Here is a 23,857-nt window from a genome sequence, read left to right on the forward strand (position 1 = left end):
CTAAATAGAGCCTGCAGGTGGATGCAGCCCTCCAGTGGTGAAGAGAAAGACAGGCAGATATGCATTTTGTGTGTGTGGATAGAGAGAGAGTTATTGTTATGAGCAAAGAATTTTTCTTGGTGGCCTTTGGGGATACCAATGTACAGAAAACTGCAAATCCAGACCCAGATCAAGACATCACTGCCAATTTACCCTATTTGCAGTCAGTGTCTCATCATCTTTACAATGAAACAGAGCCAAAGCTGATGGTCAGACAACAGATCTGGGGCACCTTGGTCATGCACCTTCCTCAGGGAAGGTCATCAGTCCCTTACTGCAGGGTCTAATTCTTAACTGCACAATTTAGGGATCGTTCGCTGCTTCTTCAGGTCCTTCAAGCAGTGAAGGGTAAGGGGAGCAAGAGCCCAGAAAAGACAACTTCATTCACACCTTTTGGCTCTGGCCATTGCTGTTTTACCTGATGTGAGCACCTGGGCAGAGCCTGGGTCACACTCCACTCCATCTTCTAACCACCAGAGCAAGAAGGGAGCTGTCCCTTGTAAATGAGAGCAGCTCCTTGCATTTTGTCCTGCTCACACAGGACCTCTGCAGAGCTCAGCAAACAACAGGCAAGTTGCAGCTTCTTGAGAGAGCACAGGAGAGAGTTTACACTAATCTAGCAAAATTTGAACACTCTCTGGGGCCAAATGCTAAGGAAAAACTCAGGATGATGCTGCAAAGAGACAGCCTTGTTTGGGGTGGCCTGTCCGTGGGCAACAGGGTCCCTTTGAGCCCTGACCCAGCCAGGACCCAGCACTGCACCCTTCCCAGGTTTCCTCTGGTTGAGATGATCCCAAGGTGTTTTAAAAAGTCTCTTTTCCCCAACCCAGCTCTCGAAGAAGAAATCAGGAGTCTTCGGCTCACGTTCTCAAGGTTGTTTATTATTTCTTATCTAAAACATTTTCTGTCTGGCCTGCTGAGGCCTGTTCAGCAGGTCAGTCTGAGGCACACTGCTCTCCCACGGGGCTGGTGTTGTCTTTTATACTATAAACTATGTATTCAATATTTACAGTTGTGTTCCAATACCTATCACCCGTGTTAGACAGTGACTTTCTACCCTAAACCAATCCCAAAGTGCCACCATCACCAACAAGATGGAGGCTAGGAAGAAGAAGGACAGGACAACGCCCAAATCCCTCCATCTTGCCCCTAGACCCCCACAGTAAAATTCTTCAAAATTTCACCTTTCACCCTGTGACAACTACTGTTATGCTACTTAAACTTTTGTGACTCTTCATATAAAGTTGGTAATTTGCTCCATGCATTGAGGTTGAATTCCCAAGTGTCTTTGGCTTCCTGCCAGGGTCTCCGACTCTCCTGCCGGGGCTTTTAGACATCCAGGGCATCCAGAGGGATGCCCTGGGTTCCGACACACCCTCACCTGAGCTCCCCCCAGCTGCTCTGCCCGCCTGCTTTCCAGGACAGCAATTTTCCAGCAATTCTCCAATGTAGCAGTGCCATCTTCAGGCACAAAACCTGCCCTGCATCGCTGGGGGAACAGCGACCTGCCGGGGAGGAAGGGACAAGGGACAAGGAGGCTCAGTCCCCAGGGTACCAGCCTTTGATTTCCTATAGCCCTGTGCTATCTGCAGCTTGCCCTCCCTTTCCAGGTGATCCCAGCCTAGAGAACTGCAAATTCAAGATCCATGTGGGCTTTTTCAGCCTCATGACAAGTCTCCCTTCCACCACTGATTTTTTTATCCCACATGGAACCAGAGCAAACACCTCTGAGCCAGTCCATGAGCCCCTGGTCATGTCTTCACTCAGACCCTTCTCCCAGAACACAAACTGCCAGGTAAAACAATCCCAGGAGAAAAGGAACTCTTTGATAGCCAGTGCAAGACTTTTGGGAATTGAAAACTTCCAGCCCAGGATTTTTGTCCTAATTCAGGTGCTCCCAAAGCAGCCTCTGCATTCTGCACCTGTCTGAGCAGCTGCCAGACAATCTCTGGTTCTCCTCCAGGGCAGACTTGTCTTCAGCACAGCTATCTGCAGACAGACCTGTGCTCCTAAAGGGTACCAAGATACCCATTAGCCTTAGACTCAAAATTTTGCAGAAAAATAACTATTTACATTAATGCTGTAAGCCAGTGACCCATCTCATTGGGATCATCAGGAACAGCACTCTGATTCCATTATCAAAAGGTGGGAGATCACTCTACACCTGGCCATGCAGGACCTGCATTAATGCTTACAAACACAGTGCAGCACCTTATGGCACTGTCACATTTACAGAGTCCCACCCTGCAATTCCAGCTGCCTACAAAATCCCAATGTTTCCCCGGATAATACCATGCTGAGATGCCACCCCTGCCTTCACCAGAGCTCTGGGAGACACCCCGTCTGCCTGGGGCATTGTGCATCCAGCCTTTTGGAATGCTTTCTGTGTATGGGATTGATGATCCCAAAACCCCTGTGGCTCCCCCCAGCATCCCAGCAAGGGCTGTGGGCTTGTCAGGTGCCCAGACCGTGCTGGCTGCCCTACCCTGGCACTGACAGCCCAGATCCAGGGAGCAGCTGGCACAGAGCCCAGGGAACCCTGTAATGGGATGGTCTCAGCACACCTGGAATGTCTGCATGGCCCTGAGCTCAAACACAGGCAAGCAGTTACAGCTACCCCACTATGAACAGGGGATTCTGGCACCTTACAGGCAGAAGCCACTTTTTCCTTTCCAGCCATCCTTCCCCTCCCCTGACAGCAGATGTTACACACAAACCTCCTTGCAGCAAATTGGCATTGATTTCCACAGAGCAGTTTATATCACAAAAAAAAGGAGACTCCTTCAACCAGTAAGAGCTACAATTTGGCACCACTCAGCCTAACTGGGGACAATTTCCCATCAGTGGCACATCAGCCAGTGGGCAGCAAGGCAGAGCAGAGCCCCCCACTGAACCAGGAGAGCTGGGAGGCTGCAGGGCTCTGCTCAGCACTCTGCAGCCAGGAGCTCAAAGCATCACCTGGTTTGGCCATCAGCACTGCTTGTCTTGGGGCCTGAATTAATTAAGCCCTGAAATGCACCGAGGGTGGGATGTAATGATGAGTTACAGCTCCCAGCTGGGTTCCCTGGGTCCTGTGCCAGCTGCTCCATGGATCTGGGCTGGCAGTGCCAGGGTAGGGCAGCCCAGCAGCTACTTCAATTCAAAGTGGCTGTAAAGAGCTAAAAAGAAAATACAGCTGAGTGCAGAGCAAGCCCACAACAGTCTGGCCATGGTATTTTCATCAGCTCCTTAAGCAGCAGAGAAATTGGCATAGAGGACCCCACCCTCAGTCTGCAGGTGAATTTGTGGCAGGATGATGCACATGACCTTGGAAAGATCCACAGCAGAAAAATTTTCCTGTGTTGGGCAACCCAGTGCCTCTGTTCTGGGAAGTGGGAAGCTGCTTCAGTACCTTTTGTTTTCACACTAAGACAGCTCTCCCCACAACTGGGCCAAGGAATCCTCAGCACATCTTACCTGTGTGGTGAATCCTCAGAGGTGGCAGCTCCTACCAAGGTGTCACAGTTGAGATGGCCACGATACACAGAGCATCACCACACAATTTCAGAAATCTTCAACCCATACAGAGCATCACCACTTCAGAAGGTTTCAAGCATCTGCCCTTCTTGTTCTTTAGCCTACCCTTTTACACCCCTCATGTTGATGCACTGCCCCTGTGTGCCCTCTGCTCCCTTTGGTGTTGGTCAGTGCCCCTGGGCACTCCATGGCTCATTGCTGTCAGTGCTGCTCACAGCTGTGCCCATGGGGATGGGGCTCAGCCACAGCCCCACTCCCAATCACACAAACTGTGTGCCTACAGCCAGGAGGAATTTTGGGCATTTGAATATATCTCTCCATGCCAGAGGCCCTTGGTCATTCACACAAAAGCAGGTTGAAACTGCAGACATGCAACAAGCCCATTCCTCTAGGTCATGCACATCCCCAGGCCAAGGTATTGCTTTTTGGTTAAAAAGAAGAGTGGTTCAGAGACAGGTAAAGGACTGTGCCTGATAAGGAACACTCCAGGATTTGAGTGGTGGCTGCTAATCCTGGCAACACCACATTCACATGAGGCATGTAGGGGGCTCAGGATCAGTGGTTTCAGAGCTGTCCTCAGGCTGAAACATTCAGCTGCTGTCTCCTGATGCAAGAGCCTCAGAGGAGGTGACTGGTGTGCTGCTGTGCCTATGGCACCTGGTTGGGATGCTCAGTCTTTCCAAAACTGGGACCTGCAGCCCAGGTGGTACCCAAGTCCTGGCTGGACATGGGGGCAGAAGCACCTGGCCCTGGAAGATGTTTCCTTGTGACTGCCTCAAGAGGCTCCTGCCCACAGGGGGAAACCCATCCTTTGTAAACATTTTTCCTTTTCAGTATCTCTTCAATATGTTCAGTGTTTCTCTTCAGCTTCTTCAAGAAAAATTCCTGAGGGTAAGGAAGATGGTGATCTTTCTATCATAATCAGGATTTTTAGTAAAAAAAAAAAAATTCTGAAAGGCTCCAAAAGCTAACTATTTTAACTTTGACCCTTTGGCAGCATCTGGAACATGCCCTGCAGAACATCATTATGAAAATGGTTCCTTGCAGATTTTGAAATAAAATACAGAAACAAGAAAAAGAAGGGTCTTGCAAATCCAGAGGCAAGTTGGGATGCAAACAGTGGGATCAGGGCAGGACTAGTGAATAACAGAGGAGTTAGCCCAGGTTTGCTCATTGATCCAAGTCCTTCAAAGAATCTGTAGTTATAAGTTTTTTAGGGGATTGATGGACTTAGAAACTTTTCTTTAGAAACATTACATGTTACCTTGTAAACCAAACAACATACAATCAACAAGAGTCCGTCTGGTTCAATAGAAATAGATCTTTATTAATAACATGCACATCATACGTATATTTAAAATACATATACATTTTTCTACTATTCACTTTAGAAAACAATTTCATAAAAACCTTCAGTCAGGTCCCAGGTAATTTTAAACATTAAAAAGCTTTTTTTTTTTTGTTTGTTACAGAACTATTCCAATTATTTGGTGTATAATCACCATGTATTTAACATAATGCAGGCTCATGCATTTCAATAGAAATAGGTGTTCCCTTCTCTGCTTTGTCAACCAAGTCAAATATATGATGATATACTTGACAACACCTGCCACAATTGCTATATGCAGCTGTGATTCCCTCCTGGGAGCAATCTACAGGTGGTGTTTAAAATCTGGAGACAACTTTTTTACAACTTTCTGAGTTCCTACGAGGGGCTCCTGGCGCTGCAGGTGGTGCAGAGCCCACCTGTGGCAGAAACCAGACAAACAGAATTTCATGAATGTCAGAGAGGAAAGCAATCCGAAAAAAAGAAAAGAGGGAATTGGCAAATCCCCTCTGTGTTCATGGCAAACTGAGGTCAGGGTTGGGTTTCCCAAGGTCCTGCCAAGTACCAAATCAGATCTGGAGAGAGTGCACAGAGATACCAGCGACGGGCGGTTTGCGGATTTACAGAACATTTACAAAGGCTCGTACGAGGATGGGACTTTAAGGCACAATAGTCCATATACTCAACACATTCATTGGAAAACAGAAGTTCAATTTACAGTGCAAGAGAGATGTGTTGCAGAGCTGAAGCGGCAGCTCGGGGGTCACCGATAGCGCGGCGGCTGAGGGGATCTGGCAGCCCCAGCCCCACAAGCTCGTGCACATGCTGAGCATCAAGAACATGAGGAGCCTCTCAGGCTCCAGCAACAGGCTCTGAGCGAGGGTGATAACCCAAGCATTCACAGGGTCAGGGCCCTAACAACATAGAATCATGGAATCATGGAATGGTTTGGGTTGGAACAGACCTTAAAGGTTGTCTGGTTCCAGCCCTCCTGCCGTGGGTGGGGACACTGGCACTAGGGCAGGTTGCTCAAACTCAGTGTTGGGGTTCTGCACCAGACCCCACACCCACTGTGACCCCCACAAAGACACCCCTGTGCACCCTTCACCAGCGTGCCCAGCCAGAAAAGCAGCACAAAGAAAACTCAACTCATAGAAACACTAATTACAGCCAAGTGTGCTGCTATTCCCAGGTGAAAATTAAATGTCCTAAGCCAGTCATTTTCCAAATGATCAGCTCTCCTCACCAAGGCTGTCCTTGTTACCCAGCTCATCTATATTCTCTCTGATGAATATTCTATCTCCAAGGCAACTGAGTCAAAGGGAAGCAAGGACTTTCTTTACATCCAGTGCAAACATAGCCCATATGTAGGAGTTCCTAATGCAGTCATAATAGAACATATATATATATAAAAATCTATCTCACTGAAAGTTGACCACCTACAGACAGATTCTCACATCAGAAGCCAGAAGAGCTGAACTGTAGCTACAAACCCAAAAAAGAAAAATCGCTGTATGTAGCTGTATTAAAATGCTGGTACCCAGTAACTTGGCAACTAAATGTTAAAATCAATGTAAGTATATAATTCAAAAGGTGTCAAATATTTTGGGAGTCACTTGCAATGTTATTGCACATTTGTACTTCTTTATCACCCCATAAACTATTTTTAAGCACTCAAATCAAAATTTTCAGACCCGCTTTTCAGCAGCACCAATCACTGGGCAAAGGAGAAGGCAGTAGAAACTGAAGCGGACTTAAAGCATATAGAATAGCGAACCTTTGATTCAATTCCATATCAAAAAGTCAACCATAAAAAATTCAATCTGTTCTCTAGAAATAAATAATCCATTTCAACAGCTCCTGGAGCAAGTGAAAATTAAAAAAAGAGACAATGTGTTTTCTTCAAGAAAACAGCACATGAGAAAAACATGAGTAAATTATCGTCCTCCTTCCTAGGTAGCCCAAGGTGTTTTGTGACTTGATGCAGATTTTTGTCTGTTATATCTGTTCAGTTATCACAACGCCTTCACAGACAAGCTTTCAATAGGCAAGAAAGTATCTGCCTCTTTCAGCAGGCAAAGAACCTCTTCAAATGTGAATCTGACAGGACCAATGGTTTTTTGTTCAGGTGAGGTTAAAGACTTTGATCCTACTGGACTTTTTCATTTCATTGAAACATTTCTAATTTTACGTTAAAAGACTTGTTTATTCAAGCCAGAACCATCCTATGAATACAAAAAGTCAGTTAGTGAGAGAAAAGAAGCATTTAAACATTTCCTGTACATGCTAGATCGTTATGAAATCAAGTGAAAATGGACACAAAGAGAAAAAAAATGCATAAATCAAAACCACTTCAGAGTGGAAAATTACATGGTTTGAAAAATCAGAAGACAGGAGCAATTTTCCTTCACCATTCCCCCAGCCCTGGGGTGGCACGAGGCGTTCCCAGTGCTGCAGGGGCCAGAGAGCTCCTGGGGGATAATGACACCTCTGACAACAGCACAAGGCTTCTCTGCCAGCTCTCACTGCTCATACTGGGGCTGTCCTGCACACCTCAGCAGCAGCCTGGGCTCTCCCAGCCCCTGCTGAAATGGGCATGGCCCCTTTCCACTGGAAATTTCTCAAACCACATTGAAACCATTGCTCAAATCATGCAACTGGATCAGCTCCATGATTTTGGGCTGGTGCAAGCCCAGGGACAGCAGGAATCAAACCATGCACAGCCAGGAAGCTCTGAGGCTGAACTGCACTGGCTGAGGATTGAAAGACACCTTTTTTTAAGATATACTTATGGCTTGTCTCAAAGCAAAAACAGAGATCTGAACATTCATCATGACTAGCAGCACCTCCCAAACAGCATGCCCTGTTTTTTCAGCCTTCCCACAGTATCTGAGATGTTTATGTTCTCCAGTTTGCAGGTTATCCTTGCTTTGATTTACACTGCTGACATTATGTTTTTTAATTTAATAAAAAAAAAATCTGGATTTTTACTGCTTCCTTCTGTCTCCTAAACCTGTACTGACATCTAACTACTGACACCAGAGTTAACTTTGTTCTTCACACCTTTTTGCTTTTGCCTTTCTGCCTTTTCTCCAGCACTAACATGTGCCTGGACTGTGACGATATGTGTGACACACAGGACCAGGGTGCTCTGAGCAGGGTCACAGGAGGAATCTGACACAAAAAGCACATTCCTGGCAAGCCACAAGGTATTTTTTTACACTATATAATGCTTCAGAAATAGCATCAGCCACATCTGCAAGAGCAAAGCCTTTCAAAACAAATAAAAAAAATTAGGTTCTTAGCTATATATGTATATATATATGTATATATATATATATATATATATATATATGCCTCCAGCTGAGTGTGCACTATTATTTACTTTGTTTTAAAGCTTTAAAGTGGTGCTAGCCAGCGAGGCAAAGCCAACAGACCTGTAGGACTTTGACAGGCTTTGAACCATCCTGTGTATTTGTTCAGCAGTTCTGGGATGCAGGTCCCTGACAGCTAATTTCCAGGCTCATTAATCACATTCTCCAAGATTATAGTGCAATCTCTGCTTCTGGCCCCATTGCTGGAGCATCATCTTTTCCCTAATGTTACTCTTTGGTATTTTCAAGACGTAGCTTTGGCAGCTATGAAACTTTCCACTTGTAGTCATTCCGTTTGCTGAACATCCCACATGCCACAGCTTGTGAAATATATATATTTACATATTTTAAAGTTAATTCCCAGATTGAAGTTAGACATTTCACTTAACCTGAAACATTATTACTAATGCTGAGCAGTTTTATCAGGAGAGCCTCTGAGGTCTTACCATCATCTGTCAGATACATTCATTCTCTATCTATGAGAGTTATCATTGTTTTTCTGCCTTTTATAGTCCACATAAAAAGAAATCGTTGTCTATTCCCTAGCACCAGTGTGAACCTCGGGCCAAACAGCAAATTAGCATGCAAAGAAGTATTCAGGGAAACAGCTAGGGGAAGAGGCAAATGAAGTTAAGGGAACACTGATGATGGGCTGAAGAAACAATCTTTCCTGTGAGTCATTCTGGTTTGCATTAAAATAGCAAAGTAGATACCAGCTAAGAGATAATATAAGTAAAAAGTGAATGCAATTATTTTTTAAAAAAAACCAACCCACAAACCCTTGCAAATCTCAGTACAGAGTGTCTGTAAGTAGCAAGCGAGTTCAGTCTCTGAAAATCCTAAAGACTAATTCCTTTGGCACCGACTCCTTCATGGTCAAAGCAATTCTCAAAGAAACTTCCTGTCTATACTTTTACAGCAGATAACTTGTGTTCTACTCCTCACTGTTAGACTACTCCACTGCCTCGGGGGCTCCCCTTGCACTGGGGATGGCGTAATTTAACTGCGAAAGTGATTTGGAGCATCCGTATCTACACACAGGTAACTTTAAGTGCAGCTTTGTTTCTACAAACCGCCTTGTGCGCAGTCTCTGCAGCTTTAGGACCTCTGCATTGCACCTCTCTGTGTGTAAGCAAGGTGCTTCACACCGGGGGTTGGCAGCAGGGGCCGCAGAGCATCATCCAAAGCACCTTCCACTCAGCTCCCCGCCGCCTCCGCCTCCCATCGCAAACACGTCTGCAACTAGTGCCTCACCTCAACACCTCAACAAGCAGTCCAAGCATTCAGAAACAAACATCAGTGGGTCTAACAGCTACTTTAATTCATTTTATAAATAAGCAACTGAGAATTTTGCTCCAGGTGGCTGCCCGTGTAGCCCATCCCGTAGACGGCGCTCTCTGCAGAGTAAGGCACGATGCGATACGAGTGCAGCTCTTCATAATAGAGCGACTGGGAACAGCACTCCTGCACCATCAGCTTCAGCCGTTTTCGTGCGTCAGAGTAGGCAGTCCTATAGCACGGAGCCTCCTTAAAGTATTCATAGCTCTCCCTCTCTGTCTCTAGGTGGATCTTCCTCAACAGATTGTTAATTAATACAGACCTGCGGAGATAGGCTTCGGGGTCGTCCAGGAAGCGGAGTTTCTGGAGAGACAGTTTTAGGATACAAGTCCTGTCCTCTGGTAGTATCAGGTGCTGGGGAGTAAATGGATGGGGCTTTAGCATCAAGGGATGAAATTTGGGGGAGGGTGGGGTCTGGAGAGAGAGAGATACTCACTTTTGGACAATACTCATGGTAATCTTGATGTAAATGTTCTTCTTCTGCATATTTTCTCTTAAAGTAAGCTACTTTCGACGTCGTTAATGTCTTTGGTAGGCCCCGATCAGATCAGCTCTGCACAAAAGAGGAAAAAGAAAGTCAGTACTGGCCAGGGTGGTGGTTGCAGCATCACAGGCTGGGGTGTGCAGGGCAAGGAGGGATCCAGAGGGGGAGTGCAGCCAGGACAACACTCAGACTCAGCCTGCAGCCCTCAGCCTGCTGGAATAACCCTTGAGAGGCTGGCAAATGTGAAGCTGCCTCTGAAACAGCCGCCCTGAGGCTTGCCAGCACAGCCAGCCCCTCTCCCCTCTCTGGAGTGACCACAGGGCACAGCACAGGGCACAGCTCCTGGTGCCACAGCTGAGTGGGTGTCAGGGCCAGCCACAGCCCCACAGAGCAGGCAGGAACGCCCTAGATGGGAATGTCACCGTGCACTGCAGCAGGGACCAGGATGGGCCCTGTGCCTTGCTGTGGGGTGTGCAGGCCGAGGATTGGGTTTTGATTTCCATCCACCATGCAGGGAGCTCCCTGGCTTCCCTGGAAAACCGATGCAGAGCGCATTCACTAGGTGGTACTGTTGTCTCAGAAGAGCAGGAGAGCCCCACTTCAGTGGGAGGGTGATGGAGTGGGTTTGTTCTCCGGGTGGCTTCAGTTTTTCAGGGCACAGAGGATGGAGGCTCAACATTTGGGATAAGAAAAGGAATTATTGGGCTTCTGTCCTGCGACAAGAGCCATGGGGAGGTCTGTTCCTCCAGAGCTGAGCCCTGTAGAGGACCAGGGCTCTCTGGGCTGCCTGATCTGAGCTTCCTCATCTCCCTGGAAAGGTGACATGGTGCTAATTCAGCATCTTAATGAGGTCCATAATTCCAGTGGTACTCAGCCTGGTGAGCACTGGGTTCCTGTGAGAGCCAGGACTAGGCTTTGCTTGGCTGTTCATCAGAAAACAGAAAAGAGGAGCCCTGTGCATTTCTGGGAAGAAAAATCTCCTCCCAATCTCCTCCTTTTTATAAGAAATTTTCTTCTGTTATTTTCTTTTAAATGTACTTAGAAAAAAAAAAGAAAGAAAAAAACCCCCCAAACTTTATTATACTGATGTCTAAAACCTTTTTATAAGAAATTTATGTTATTTTCTTTTAAATGTACTTAAAAAAAAAGGCAACAAAACAAAAAAATAAAAACCAAAAGACTTTATTATACTGATGTCTAAAAGGCAATCCAGGGGAAGAAAGTATCCAGAGACACTTCACAGAATAACTCAAAGTCAGGTCCTATGGAAAATATTTTCTTCCCCAAACTGGGATCTCTCTATGGAAGCATTTGAAACTTAGATTTTCTAAGAAATAAAGGATTTGGTTCCCTGACACAATAGAAAAGCAATAATGCATTTCACAGCCACAACACAGACCTCATGTTGCTGGAAGGATCCTTCCATGGGGTATGAAGGGCTCCTTGAGCCTCAGCTGCTGCTGGGGGTGATGAGATACCCACACACAGCATCTCTTCTTCACTGGCAGGAAGGAGAAACATGTCCTCCCTTCCTTCCTCTACATCAAAAACCCACAAGAAGGGGCTGAAGAAGAAATCCCTTCAGTGAGAGGATTCCTGCATTTTCTCACTGAGTTTTAAGTCTGTGAGGATGGAGGATTTTCATGAAGAATTCTACAGATGTGTGCAGAAATCTGACAGGTGGAGTAACACCAATTTGGAGTCAAGACCCCTCAGCCCTGCTCCTGGACCCATCAGGACATGGACTGCACTTCAGACCAGCATTTCTCCAGGAGAGGGACTATTGCTCTCACAGTGGGACAGCACTGCCAAGGCTTTCAAGGTTCTAGTTGTGCTGGACCACCACACACATCAGAGATGCTCCCAGCACCCACCTCGGCTCTCAAGGGCAAGGGCAGGGCTGTGGTCTTCACCACTCCACTGGCATTGAGTAGCTGCAAACACAGGTTTAAATTCATGTGCAGCAACCTTCTCTGCTTGCAGGTTTCATTCCAATATTTGAGTTACACCAGAGCCGGGGGCAGCCTGGATATTTAATTACTCTGATATCGTGTTCTCCTAGGTGGAAACCCCACTGTGCTGTGTAATCTGAGCACAACAACAAATGCATTTATCTCCCAGTGCCATGGGATGGGAGAACATTACAGTTTTCCTCACACTGCTCTGAGGAAGAGAAAGGTACAGACAGATGAAGTGACATTCCCATAACCACCCAGGCTGTCAGGGCTGGGAAAGGAGCCAAAGCCAGCATACAGGTAGATCCCTTCCCTCAAACCAAACCTCTAAAATGCTAAAACATGCTCCCTAGTGCTTTTCAGGGAAAAGGCTGGAAGCACAGCCCTGTCACTGCCTGTGTGCAGTGGAAGCAGAAAATCATCCTGAGTGCAGGGGTAGCACAGACAACCACAGTGTGCAGAGCATCTCAGTTCAGTTCTGCAGCTCCCCCAGCTCCATGCAAAACTCTGTCTTTAGGAATTCTGCTTCCTGCCCCAGAGACGGAGGGTGACTGAAATTCAGCATCCCCTGAGCACAGGTGGTGCTGGAGACATCAGGGAGCCAGGACAAGGGAAGGAGCACTGTCAGCCTGTGGCTGGGAGGCAAGGAGGGCTCTGGTTTTGCACATGCCATGGTGCTGGCTGGCAGGAGCAGACAGAAAAATTGTATTTTGCTGAGGGACACACATGACCATCCTGGCAGTGTGTTCATTGAGCACCCAACTGGCTTCCTTTTCTGAGGTTATGTTCAGCACCAGCCTGGTACATACCCTTGGTTGGCTGAATTTCAGTTCCTTACATCAGCTAAAGCAGCAAAGTTGTCACGACCCCCTCACCCCAACATCCATAACTTAGTTTAGGACCAAGGAAGAGAAACAACGACCAATCAAACACCAAGAGCATCTCTAGGCTGTGAGTTTGGCTTGAAATGTGTTCCCAGTTTTAAATGAAAGACTACATTTGAGGAGCAAAGTCGCCCCAAGCTGCTCAACACCACACCATCTGTCAGCAACTCCCAGCAGCTCCAAATCTGCAGAGCCTGGAGCACCCACTTCCCCAGCTCAGCAGCTCCCAGGGGCTGTCACAGGTGCCTCGGCAGGGAAGGGGTGCTGCCTGCACCCCTGCAGGGTGGGACAGTGAGCTGGAGGCACTCCAGTCCCATCCCAGGGCTGCTCGAGAGAAGTTCAGGGTCTGCTCTTGTGATCAGCGCAGCTGCCATCCCACCTCCACTCATTTCATCACCATATCTCTTGTGGCTGCTGCCGGTGCCCACACTTCTGTCTGCAGGTTCAGGGGAACGAGAGCACGAGCTGTGCCCTCAACACCAGCAGCGGTGCTAAAGCCCTCCAGGGACCCCTCTCCATGCAGGAGGCTCTCAAGGACCAAGCCTTTCTCTAACCCTTGTTGGGAGTCAGCTCTGCACGGCTCTGTGCCTGCCTGGGAGCTGCTTGGCTGGGGTTACAGCCATCCAAGGCTGTAGTAATGCCGCAGTGAATCAGACCCTCAGTGTTTTGTTTAAATATAAACATATTGAATCAGTGCTTTTTGTGTAGAAGGCTATTCTCGCGAGCCAAGTGTTTTGACAGCTCCAGCAAGGTGGTATGAGTCACTGCCTCTGCCTCGCTCAAGCTCAGAGACAGATACATCTTAATCACATTACGTTTTCTCCAGCGCTTACACCACAAGCCAAGGCACGGGGCCAAATCTCCCCACGGGGACCGAACAGCACAGCGCTGAGTCCTGAGCCTGGGGTTTGTCCTTCCAGCCGGGATGAGCGTGGGGAAGCGCATCCAGCATCCCGGCGCCGCTCCCCGCGGGCTCGGTGCCGGGGGCTGCCGGGGGCTCGGCAGCCCCGGGCGGGCTCTGCCGCTGCTCTGCCCGCTGTTTCCAGCCCCTGCTCGGAATGCGGGGCACGGCGGCTGCCGCTGCCATTAGCGCTAATGGAAGTCCGGAATAGAAATCCCACGCGCGGCGGTGGGGGGAGAGACGCCTCTGTCTCAGGCTCGGAGCTCTCAGAGTCATCACCGCAAGGGTTTTAATTGTACTTTCAGCGGGGCAAAATGTGTCCGTTCCTGTTTATTTCTCCGGGGATAATTATGGTGCGCTGCGGTGTGGTACTCGCAGAGTTATTAGGCATGTTTGGACAGAGGGCTGTCTTATCTAAATTGGATTGGAAATAGATTTATATCATGGCAACTTCGCATTTGAACTGCAAATTGCAGCAAAGTCACTTCACCTGCGCTCCTGCATCGCCCCAGTGACAGCAGCCCCTCCTCGGCATGAATTAATGCCGGGCGATCTCCACGGGGCTGCAGCCTAGCCGAGACAGGAGCTAAGACGGAGTTTAAAAAATGATTAAACATCCAGCAGGAAAAAAACGCCTGAGCTTGTGCTTTTGCATCCCAAACAACAGGGAGGGATCTGCAAGCCCCGGTTCTGCACAACTTGTTACGTGAGCCCTTGGGAGCATCCCCTCACCTGCCTGCTCCCGCACCTTTCCTCGGGAAGAAAATTCCTCCCTGCCTGCTCAGCGCTGCAGAGAAAGGGCTCGTCGGAATCGATTCTGTTTGGTTGTTGATGCAGACATCTGCAGGGGGTGAGCACGGAGCCGGCCGGCCGAGCGGTGACTCAAATGTGCCGCTGCCCTGCAGGGTTCCTATCGCAGCCCGCAGGAGAGCGATCAACACGCGAGCTACAGCTGCCTGAGACGGAGACCTTCGCTGAGCATCCCTTGCGTGCTCAAACACAAAACCTGAGGCTTCTGAGCACACAGAAGCTGGCCTTTATTATCAGCGGGAGACGTGACTTTGACATGGCAGGACGTTATCATCATGTCCTTGCCACTGCTGTCAAACTGCGGTGATAAACTCCCCCGTCTCCAACCTTCAGAGCGCTCGCAATTAGGGGGTGCTCAGCTGAAACGTGCGCCTGGTTTCACATGCCCTGCTGCTGCTTTTCTCCTCTCCTAGGGCAGCAGAAGCAGCTGGTCCCACTGTGGGATTCCCAGCTGATAATGCAAAGCTACCAGACCACAGATCCACATGTGGATCGAAAACACATGCCAGCCCCAGGATTTCACGCTGCTGCCAATCGATGTCAGCCCTTCTAGCACACCGAGCCTTATCAGGCAGAGCAAGCCCCCTTTCATTGACCCACGGGGAGGTGGGGACCCCCAGCTGCACTCTTGTCCGCTGCCTTTGCACTTTAAAACCGCCTTTTAGTTTGCTGATTGCTCTGCAGACCTCCCTAATTGCAGATTCTCCCTGGGCACACATGTGTACAAGGCACAAGCATCTGAATAGCTCTCGTGAGGGCGTGAAGGCATGAGTCTTAATGGCTGAGTGACTACTCCTGTCTCCCTCCTTAGAGACCCACTGCTTTCCCCAAGAGAATAAAACAATAATTCCAGGTTCACCCCCTTTCGACATTAATCCCAGCAAATTCCCTCATTCCGCCCAGCCAGCTGAAGTTTGCAAACTCGTTGGTTACCTGAGGATGCGGAGTCAGCCTGCAAAGGGTCGTTCTGGGGTAATCTCAGCAGTTCTGGTAAGATTTCCCCCTCGCACGGGCTCAGCGAGCATTTCTGGCAGCACGGCCCTGCTGAACGCTCACCTGCCGTGGGGGATCAAGGAGAAACACACATGGCTCAGGTGGCAAAACCAGGACAAACACGGCGAGCAGCTGGACCACAAGAGGACAAAGTGCTATTTCAGCATCCCCACAGGGCTTAGTAACAGGGATAAATAAGTGTCCTGATGTTACACCCAATTCTCTAACTTTGACCTTGCTTCCCGGAGTCCCTTTCACACATCAGGAAAGCAGAAAAAAACATTAAGAAAAAAAACATTTCAGTCTCTCAGTGGTGTAGCTGTAATCCACTCAGAGCAAATGCTGTAAAAATACAGCTTGCTCCTCTAAATATCCGGATGTTTCTGGAGCTAGAACATTAATTCTGCCCCAATCACCTCTTAAAATGGCACATTATTTTCTCCATTAATTCTTGTCAACCTCAGAGGAAAGCTAAAGGGCTACTATTAAAACCATGCCATTATTTTGAGTAGCAGCATTAATTTTCTATCATACACACTCGCACTGCCTGCAGAGCAGTACAGGTCTGGGGAAAGTCAGATTCCCATTTCTCTTTAACAGGGTGCACATTTCAGAGTTTGCCTGACATACATTTTCCAGGCTGATGCCTTGCCTTCCGGGTGAAGCATTTGGCACGCTGTAGTAAGAACATCTCCCACTCTCATGGGGAAAAACCATCACAGATACATGTGTATACCTAAACTCTGCGCTTTTACATGAGTGTGCCAGAGACACTCAGACTTTCTTGAGTACATGAATGAAATTAGACATGTCTAAACCCTGCAAGAGAGAAAGGAAAGGAGAGCTGGTATGTGTGCGTGCTCGTGTCTCGCAGCTATAAGACAACTATATTTAGACAGTTGTGTCATCCCAGAGGATGACAGCATTAACAGGCGATGGAAAGAGGAGCTATGGTTACTTTGCAGAGTTCAGCTCTGACCGTAAAAAGGGGACTCTGATCGAAATGACCTTTCGTAGAGTCCGGCAGAGCAGCAGCACCTCTGCCCGTGGCACTGCGGGACGCGCGGAGCCTCCCTCTCGGCTCTTCCCTCTCCCACGCTGCAGCAAAGCCACGAGAGCTCCCAAGCAAGAGCAAAACTTACTCCACGCCAGCAGCCACCTGCTAAACCCTCTGGAGCAGATCCCACCGGCAAAGCCCCACACCACCTCGCCGACACGGGCAACCCCGCAGCTCGCAGCCCCCGGCCGGCACTCACCCAGCGAGCCCCGGCTCCAGAGGGAGGGCTGCTCCGTGCTTCCCTCGCTGCTCCTGGACGAGGCGGCGGCGGTGCTGCTGGCGGCGGTGGCAGCTCCTGCGGGTCCCTGCAGCCACTGAGGAGCGCATCACCTCCCGGCCGCAGCCCGCGGAGGTGGGTGCCCAGATGTTCCCGGCGCGGATTGGTCCAGCGGGAGCAGATGTTGCCCGGTTGCTAGGAGCGTTGCTAGGAGCGCTGCTAGGAGACGGTGACGCTCTCTCCATCACTGGCGCGACTCGAAGGAGGGAGAGAGAGGAAGGGAGGAGGAAGAGGGGAGGAGGGAGGAGCAGGTCCCGCCACCGGGATGCTCCGCGCCGGGCCGTGCCGTGCCGGGCTGCGGCGTGAGCCGGAGGATGGAGAGGGTGCCGCGGCTCAGAGCTGGACAGGCGGTGAGGAGCTGCAGAGGATGGGGACGTGAAAGGCCAGAAGGGAGAGGGGGGAGCAGCCCGGGAGGGGGCGGGCAGGGGGGACCATGAACCCCCCGTCAGGGCGGACTGAGGGGTGCCGGAGCGGGCCGGCACCGCGGAGATGCCCAGCGCTCCTTGCGGCGCTGAGAGAAGGAGAGAGCTCTGCTCGCTTCAGGGCAAGAGCGGGACAAACACAACCCAGTGCCTGGAAGGGCTGGAGGGAGAGGAGTCCAATTCGGTCCTGCTGGCAGAGAGCCGAGCTCTTCTGCTTACTGGGTCATGTTCCTCTTCCCTCCCAATTTATGATTCTCCCTTTTCCCTCCATCAGATCCTGGCCCACTTTTTCCCCTGAGCTTTTGAGATGTTGCACCACGGTGCCCTGGGTCCCACCCTGGCACTTACACCCATGGCCAGAATTTGGATTGCTGTAGGAAAAAAAGCTGCACAGCAAAACTACCCAGACCTCCTCCCAAATGAAAGAGCAGGTCACTGTGGGGTGGGACAACTCCTGCATCTCAGCCAGATAGCAGGATTTTACTGCTGAGCACACTCCTTAGGGAAATAGGTGGATTACCAGGCTCAGTCTACACTCACAACCAAGGGTCCACCCAGAAAAATATTAAAAGGAGTCAGGAAAATCTTACCTGTACAATACAGTGTGCAGAAAGAGGAGAAATCTCTTTTCCTGAAAGTCTAGCTCTGTATGTAAATACTGGCAGATAGGAAAGTAAAAAAAAAAAAAACAAAAACAAAAACAAAACAACAACAACAAAAACAACAAAAAAAACCCCAAACAAACAAAAAAAACCCCAAAGGGCAAACACACCAGCTATGTGTAGGGACCTTCCCTGGATGAAGTGGGTCACTCCCAGAGTGAAAAGGAGTTGCACAAGATGAGCTTTTCTGGACAGCCAGGTTGGTGCCAATGGCTGCACTGGAGTTACTGGTACAGCACTGGCTTAGATCAGCCCCAGCACCAAGCCTGGACTTTGATCAGGACTTCTCTGCAAGAAGAAACATCTCTAGACAATAAATTTTCCTCTGCACCTGCCAGATGTGTCCATTTCCTCACAACCACCATGGGTGACACCGCTGCTCCTGACAGACTCACGTTCATGCCTCAGCCTCCCTATCTGAGCACTCAGTCCAGCCCAGAGAATCTCAGAATGGTTTGGGTTGGAAGGGACCTTAAAGATCACCTTGTTCCACCCCCTGCCATGGGCAGGGACTCTTCCCACTACACCATGTTGCTCAAAGCCCCATCCAGCCTTACCTTGAACACTTCCAAAACAAGTACTGCCACCTCCCTTCCTGATACTAAAGGTGACTCAAAGGCTCAGGCAGTGCCAAAAACAAGGCAAGGTGCAATGGGAACATATTCATTTTGACACATTTGAAGCTCCTGGGCAGTTCCCTGTTCCCCTGTGATCTATAAGATGTCTAATGCATATTCTATCAGGTCACTGATAGAAGGGCACAGGGAGTTCCCCTCCCTCTGGTTGCTCCATGAAGGTTCTACAGAGGATTTTGCACCAGGCTTTGTCCTCCTCCCTCTTAGACAGTGGGAATGGGGGCACACTGCATTTGGCATTCACCTTGATCAATATTTCACCCAAATTTTAACAAACTGGGTCTTGGCAAGCCTGAGACACAGCTAGCATGTGTTAATTCAGCAGCCTCAGATCAGTTATTGCCTTGCCTTGGATCACCTGGCTGCATTTGGTACTCAGTGTGCACAAACGTGGGCACACATGGCTCCCCTGGTCTTTGCAGCTTGAGGAAAGATCACTCACGGCCACATATTTACTTCAAATGGTCTCTGAAGCTCTGCTTCTTTTATTGAGAAGTCAAATGAAACTCCAACTAATTTCAAATTTGAATTTTCTAGGACAATAGGAAGGCACTAGAATTTAATTGATTTTGATTACCTGCCTTATTATTATGCTGTCAGTAGCAGTAGTTCAGGTTGGTGTAATTTTAAATTAACTGTGAGGTGAATCTGACATTTCCCTACTGCTGAATTGAGAACTTGAGCAATTCTTCAGCTCTTCACAAAGATGTTGTAATTAATTCAGTAACATCCCTTCTGTAAGCAGAGATAGAAAAGGAAGACACAAAAAGCACCTACTCCATGCCTAAGAGCTGAATGAACGACAGCATCACTCACTCCAATCTCTGTGAAATTTACTGTATTTTTTCTAACAATCAAGACAATTTCTGCTGCAAAGGCACATCTTCCCCTCTCCTGTCAGCACAAAAGCAGGACTTAGTAGCAGGCATTAATATACAGCCAAAAGGTCAGCTGTGTTTCCTCAGCTGGATCCAAGAAGTGTTTCCATCCCCTGATCAGCCCTGAGGAAATTCTACCACAACCCAAGTGTAGCTGCTTTTCTTTGCCCACTTTCCAAGGGGGCAGGGTGCAGGGAAGCAGATCCCCTGCCAGGGTAAAGCAGCACTGCTCTGCTGGCTCAAAGGGGCTCCATCAGGAAGGAGAGAAGATGCTCCACCTCACCCCATCCCATCTCCTTCCTCCTGCCATGGAAGCTCAAGAAATCACCTCCCTCCTTGTCTGGAGAGGAGTTTTCTCCTCTGCCAGGGATGCCTGGTCAGGAATCACTGCCCAGCTGACTCACACAGTGTTTTAGTGCAGCAGAAATTCAACAGACCCATGAACTGAGAACAAAGTCTCTATTGGCAGGGATATTATTTGAGAAGATAAGATTTTAAATGCGTGCTGCACAAGATAAAACCTGGATAGGCAGACAATAGAAGAGCAGCTTTTTCCTTTACTTTTAGTTTTTCTACAGCAAGATTGCCTGACATATTCAGTGCTATAACAAATACATGTTTTTAAATGGTTTAGAGCAACTGGATATATAAAACCCCAGAACATTTGCATTTACTTTAACTGTCTCACAGAATTAGAAAAAAAAAAAATCAGTTCCTTCATTTCAAAGCAGTTATGTCTCCTCAAGTCAAGTGTTCAAAAAAATGAATTAAATTAATGTGCTCTTTTGAATTCAAGCACCAAACATTCAAAAGGTGTGTGTAGAAAAGCACCAGCCCTCCCAGGCTGCATACACCTACACAGGTGCTGCATTTCTAAACACAGCATGCAGAAAGTATTTTCAAAAGATAAAATGCACCCAAAGTGTTTTGCATTTGTACCTGAGAAGTTCCAGACGTGAGGAGCTGCATCCTGGGCTAGGTTTTATCCTTGGCCTGGCCCAGTCAGACACAGACCCTCAAAAGCTCTCCCAGCCCCTGGCTTGTCACAGCAAATGAAGATGAGTAGCTCCAGTTTCTGGAGCCTGTTCAAGCCTGCCAGTGGTTGGCCAGCCTCAGAGGGACCAGATGCCTTCAGAGGCTAATCCTGCCTCCATCTGAAATGCAGACAGCTCTTTCTCTTTCTGTTCTTTCTGTCCTAGGACACTCTTTTTCACCTCTATCTTCCAACTCATTGTACAAGAAAATTTGTTGTTATTTTAATTTTTTTAAAAATTTTTTCTTTTACTTTTTACATTTGAGAAAAACTTTTTAAAACCTTCTGAAACAAGCTGGGGAAGAGCAGAAAAAATGAAGTTCATTTTCCTACATATCTGTGCTCTTTACTCCCTACACTCTCCCCACATCCCCAACCAAATTCCACCATGTCCCCTTGGACACCCCCAGCTCAACCAGAGGCAGCACATGCTGGAACTGTCACAATGGGCCAGCTCAGCCACCCTTGGCCATCAAACCCACTCCTTTCTGCTTCTCTGGAAATGATCCTCTGCCAGCTGACAAAATCTGTAGAAGCATAACATGCCTTTGAGACAGTTACCCTGCTCTCAAATGTGATTGAAATTGGCCAACCTGTTAAAAAGTGATGGTGGTGGAAGAGAGGCTGGCAAGGAGACAGATGGCAGACAGCTCAGCTTTAGCCTCCACTGAGCTGATTGAGAAGTGGGAATGCTTTCACCCTCTCGTGAAAAATGATATCACTCTTTCGCTGAAATTCAAAACTTCGTTTCCTGACATTAAAAATGTGACTTTTCCAAGTGGTCAAAAATTAGGATTAAAAAAAAGAAAAAAGGATGTCTTGACAAAACAGCACTTGGTGCTCTGCCAAGGCATGAAGTCATTCTAAAGAATGAAAATGCAGCTGGAGGAAGGACAGGATAATCAGAACGATCAAACACAGCACAGCCGGGAGCCCGGCGGGGCCCACACGTGCTCGTGCTGAGCAGTGCTGTCCCAGCAGGAGCAGCAAGTGGAGTGCTGAGCCCTTGCATTTGCATGGTGGTGCTGTACACAGAGCCCAAACCTGAGTTTTTGTTACCAAATCCATGGGCAGCCTCATTGGGCCAAGCTGACCAAGTGCTGGCACCCAGACCGATGGCTCTCCCCAAATGCAGGGGCAGCAGCTCCATCGTGGTGTGTGCTGAGCTCACATGGGGTCACAGGTGAGTCTGCCTGCAGGAATGGAGCCAACCCTGGGCTGGTTAGCTCTGAAATGGGAACGAGCCCGGGAAAAACCTCCTGAGGCTGAGGACACCCCCTCAAGGACAGGGTGAGGCTGTAGGAGCAGCAATGGAGCCTCACCAGCATCCCTCGGCACTGGGGTTACTGGGGAGGAAGGAGTAGGGTGACTTGCTGGGAGGGCTGAGGCTGGTTGATTGGGCAGGGAGAATTTTAAGTGGTTTTTCAGGAAATGCATGGGCTGAAGCAGAGTTAGGATAACCAAGCCAGGAAAACGCTGTGCTGGTGCCAGCTCAGACCCTGGCAGCAGCACCCACCTGAGCTCCCAAACCCCTGAGCAAATTGCAGACAGGGTCTGGCTCTGCAGATCCCCCCCTGTGTCTGGAGGAGCTGCTGGGGCATTGCTGCAACCCAGAGCAGACCCCAGCCTACCCTGCAGCCCCTGCCAGCCCTCTCAGCTGAGCCTGGTCACCCACAAACACCAGCCCTGAGCAAAACATGTACTTCATCCCCAGTTCACGCCAAGGGGGGTGAGTTTTTCCCAACTTCCTAGTTTCTCTCTGAGCCTCCCAGCATATCCCATTTCTCCACTGTCTTTAAGATGAAAGGCCCTGGGCTGGGTTTTCTGTGTCCTCAGACATGTCTTGTATCAGCTGCCTTTGCTGAGGTTTCCAGGCACTGAAGCTACCAACTGTTGCCAGAAAAAGAAACTCTATTTCAGGGCTGGTCCTGGAAAGCCAACCCTGTGGGTGCCAGCAGGGCTGCAGAAATCGTGGTTTCTCATGTCTCCCTCAAATCTGGCACTGCTATTCTGAGAGGAACAAGCTAACCCCAGTTCAAAGTCACCAATCTGGGGATTTTTTAGCTTCTGTTGCTCTCCATCTTAATGTGGGCAGGGATTACAACTGCAACCTGCCAGAAGTAAACCACTCACAAATACATCATGACCAAAGGTAGATGCAAACAGAAGTAGCCACCAGACACTGACACACCCTTTGCTGGCCCAGTTTCACCTCTCCAGCTCATCATTTGAGCTCTTACCTTCATTTCCACCAAGTGGCCATCCCATTTTTGATGGGGGCATCCCTCCATGCCCCAAACACACAGCCAGGATGGCAGCAAGGCTGGTGTCTACACACAGCAGGGACACTGGTGACACTGACTGTGTGCCCTGGTGCAGGAGCCAGCACATCACAGGTGTGCAGGGGAAATGCTGAGTCCAGGGTACCACTCAGAGGGGGCTGGAGGGGCTTCTCCCCCAACTCCTGCCAGGCTGGGTGAGACAGCAGGGAAGAGCAGATGTCAAAGGCACAGCCAGAACTTTTCCTTCCCCACACAGAGTTGGCTGAACAGCTCCATGCAGAGGGAAGCAGAGACATGATGGTGATGCCTTAGGATTTAGATTTTATATTTTTCAGGTCCTGTACTGCTTTAGTGTGCAACTCTGAAACTCCATAGCATGTCAGCTGCTGTTCTCCCATTTTATTCTGACAAAACAATTCCTCTCTAGGCCTGAAACCCAAGGACACCTCATTGTCTCAGGCCCTGAGAGATGCAAACAACAGTGATTTGGGGGGCGGAAATTTGGAGTAAATTACTTCATTACCTCAAACTGTAATTGCAGGATTAACCCTTGATGCATAAATGGAAAAAACTATGTGAAAAACTTGTGACCATTGTCCATCTTGGGTGTAGCCCCTCAGAGGCTTTGGCTGCCCAAGGTGAACCTAGTGAAGGCCTTCAATAAATACCAACTTTTATTCTCTCAATTTTGTCTAGCCTCTGTTTCAGACAGACACTCCAAGGCATCAGTGGGAGATGGGACTCTCTTCAGCCCCTGAAACACCCCAGCCTGCTGCCACAGGGCCCCTGTGTCCATGTGGATGGACAGGGGGACCAAGGACAGGCAGACACGTCCCATTCCTCCCAGTCCTGCATTATGCACCAGGCACCTGCATCCCTGCTCTGAACAAAGCACGTCCCCCTCTCCTGGATGCATATTCACTCTGTTCTGCCACAGAGAGAACAAAAAGGAAGATAGGCTGGGTTTGCATGTCTACATGAGCCATCTGC

At 48.8% G+C, this 23,857-nt stretch overlaps 1 long non-coding RNA gene across 1 annotated transcript; it reads right to left on the bottom strand.

Moving 5' to 3' along the window:
• Positions 1-4,861: 4,861 nt before the first annotated feature.
• On the bottom strand, positions 4,862-17,073 carry LOC120513531. Its single transcript, XR_005630292.1, has 4 exons — positions 16,878-17,073; positions 15,562-15,684; positions 10,031-10,147; positions 4,862-9,948 (listed from the first exon to the last, which is right to left on the bottom strand). It is a non-coding gene; the product is annotated as an uncharacterized LOC120513531 (long non-coding RNA).
• Positions 17,074-23,857: the final 6,784 nt, after the last annotated feature.

The sequence above is a fragment of the Passer montanus genome, unplaced genomic scaffold (genome assembly GCF_014805655.1).
Source record: "Passer montanus isolate IOZ18808 unplaced genomic scaffold, ASM1480565v1 scaffold82, whole genome shotgun sequence".
Taxonomy (NCBI): domain Eukaryota; kingdom Metazoa; phylum Chordata; class Aves; order Passeriformes; family Passeridae; genus Passer; species Passer montanus.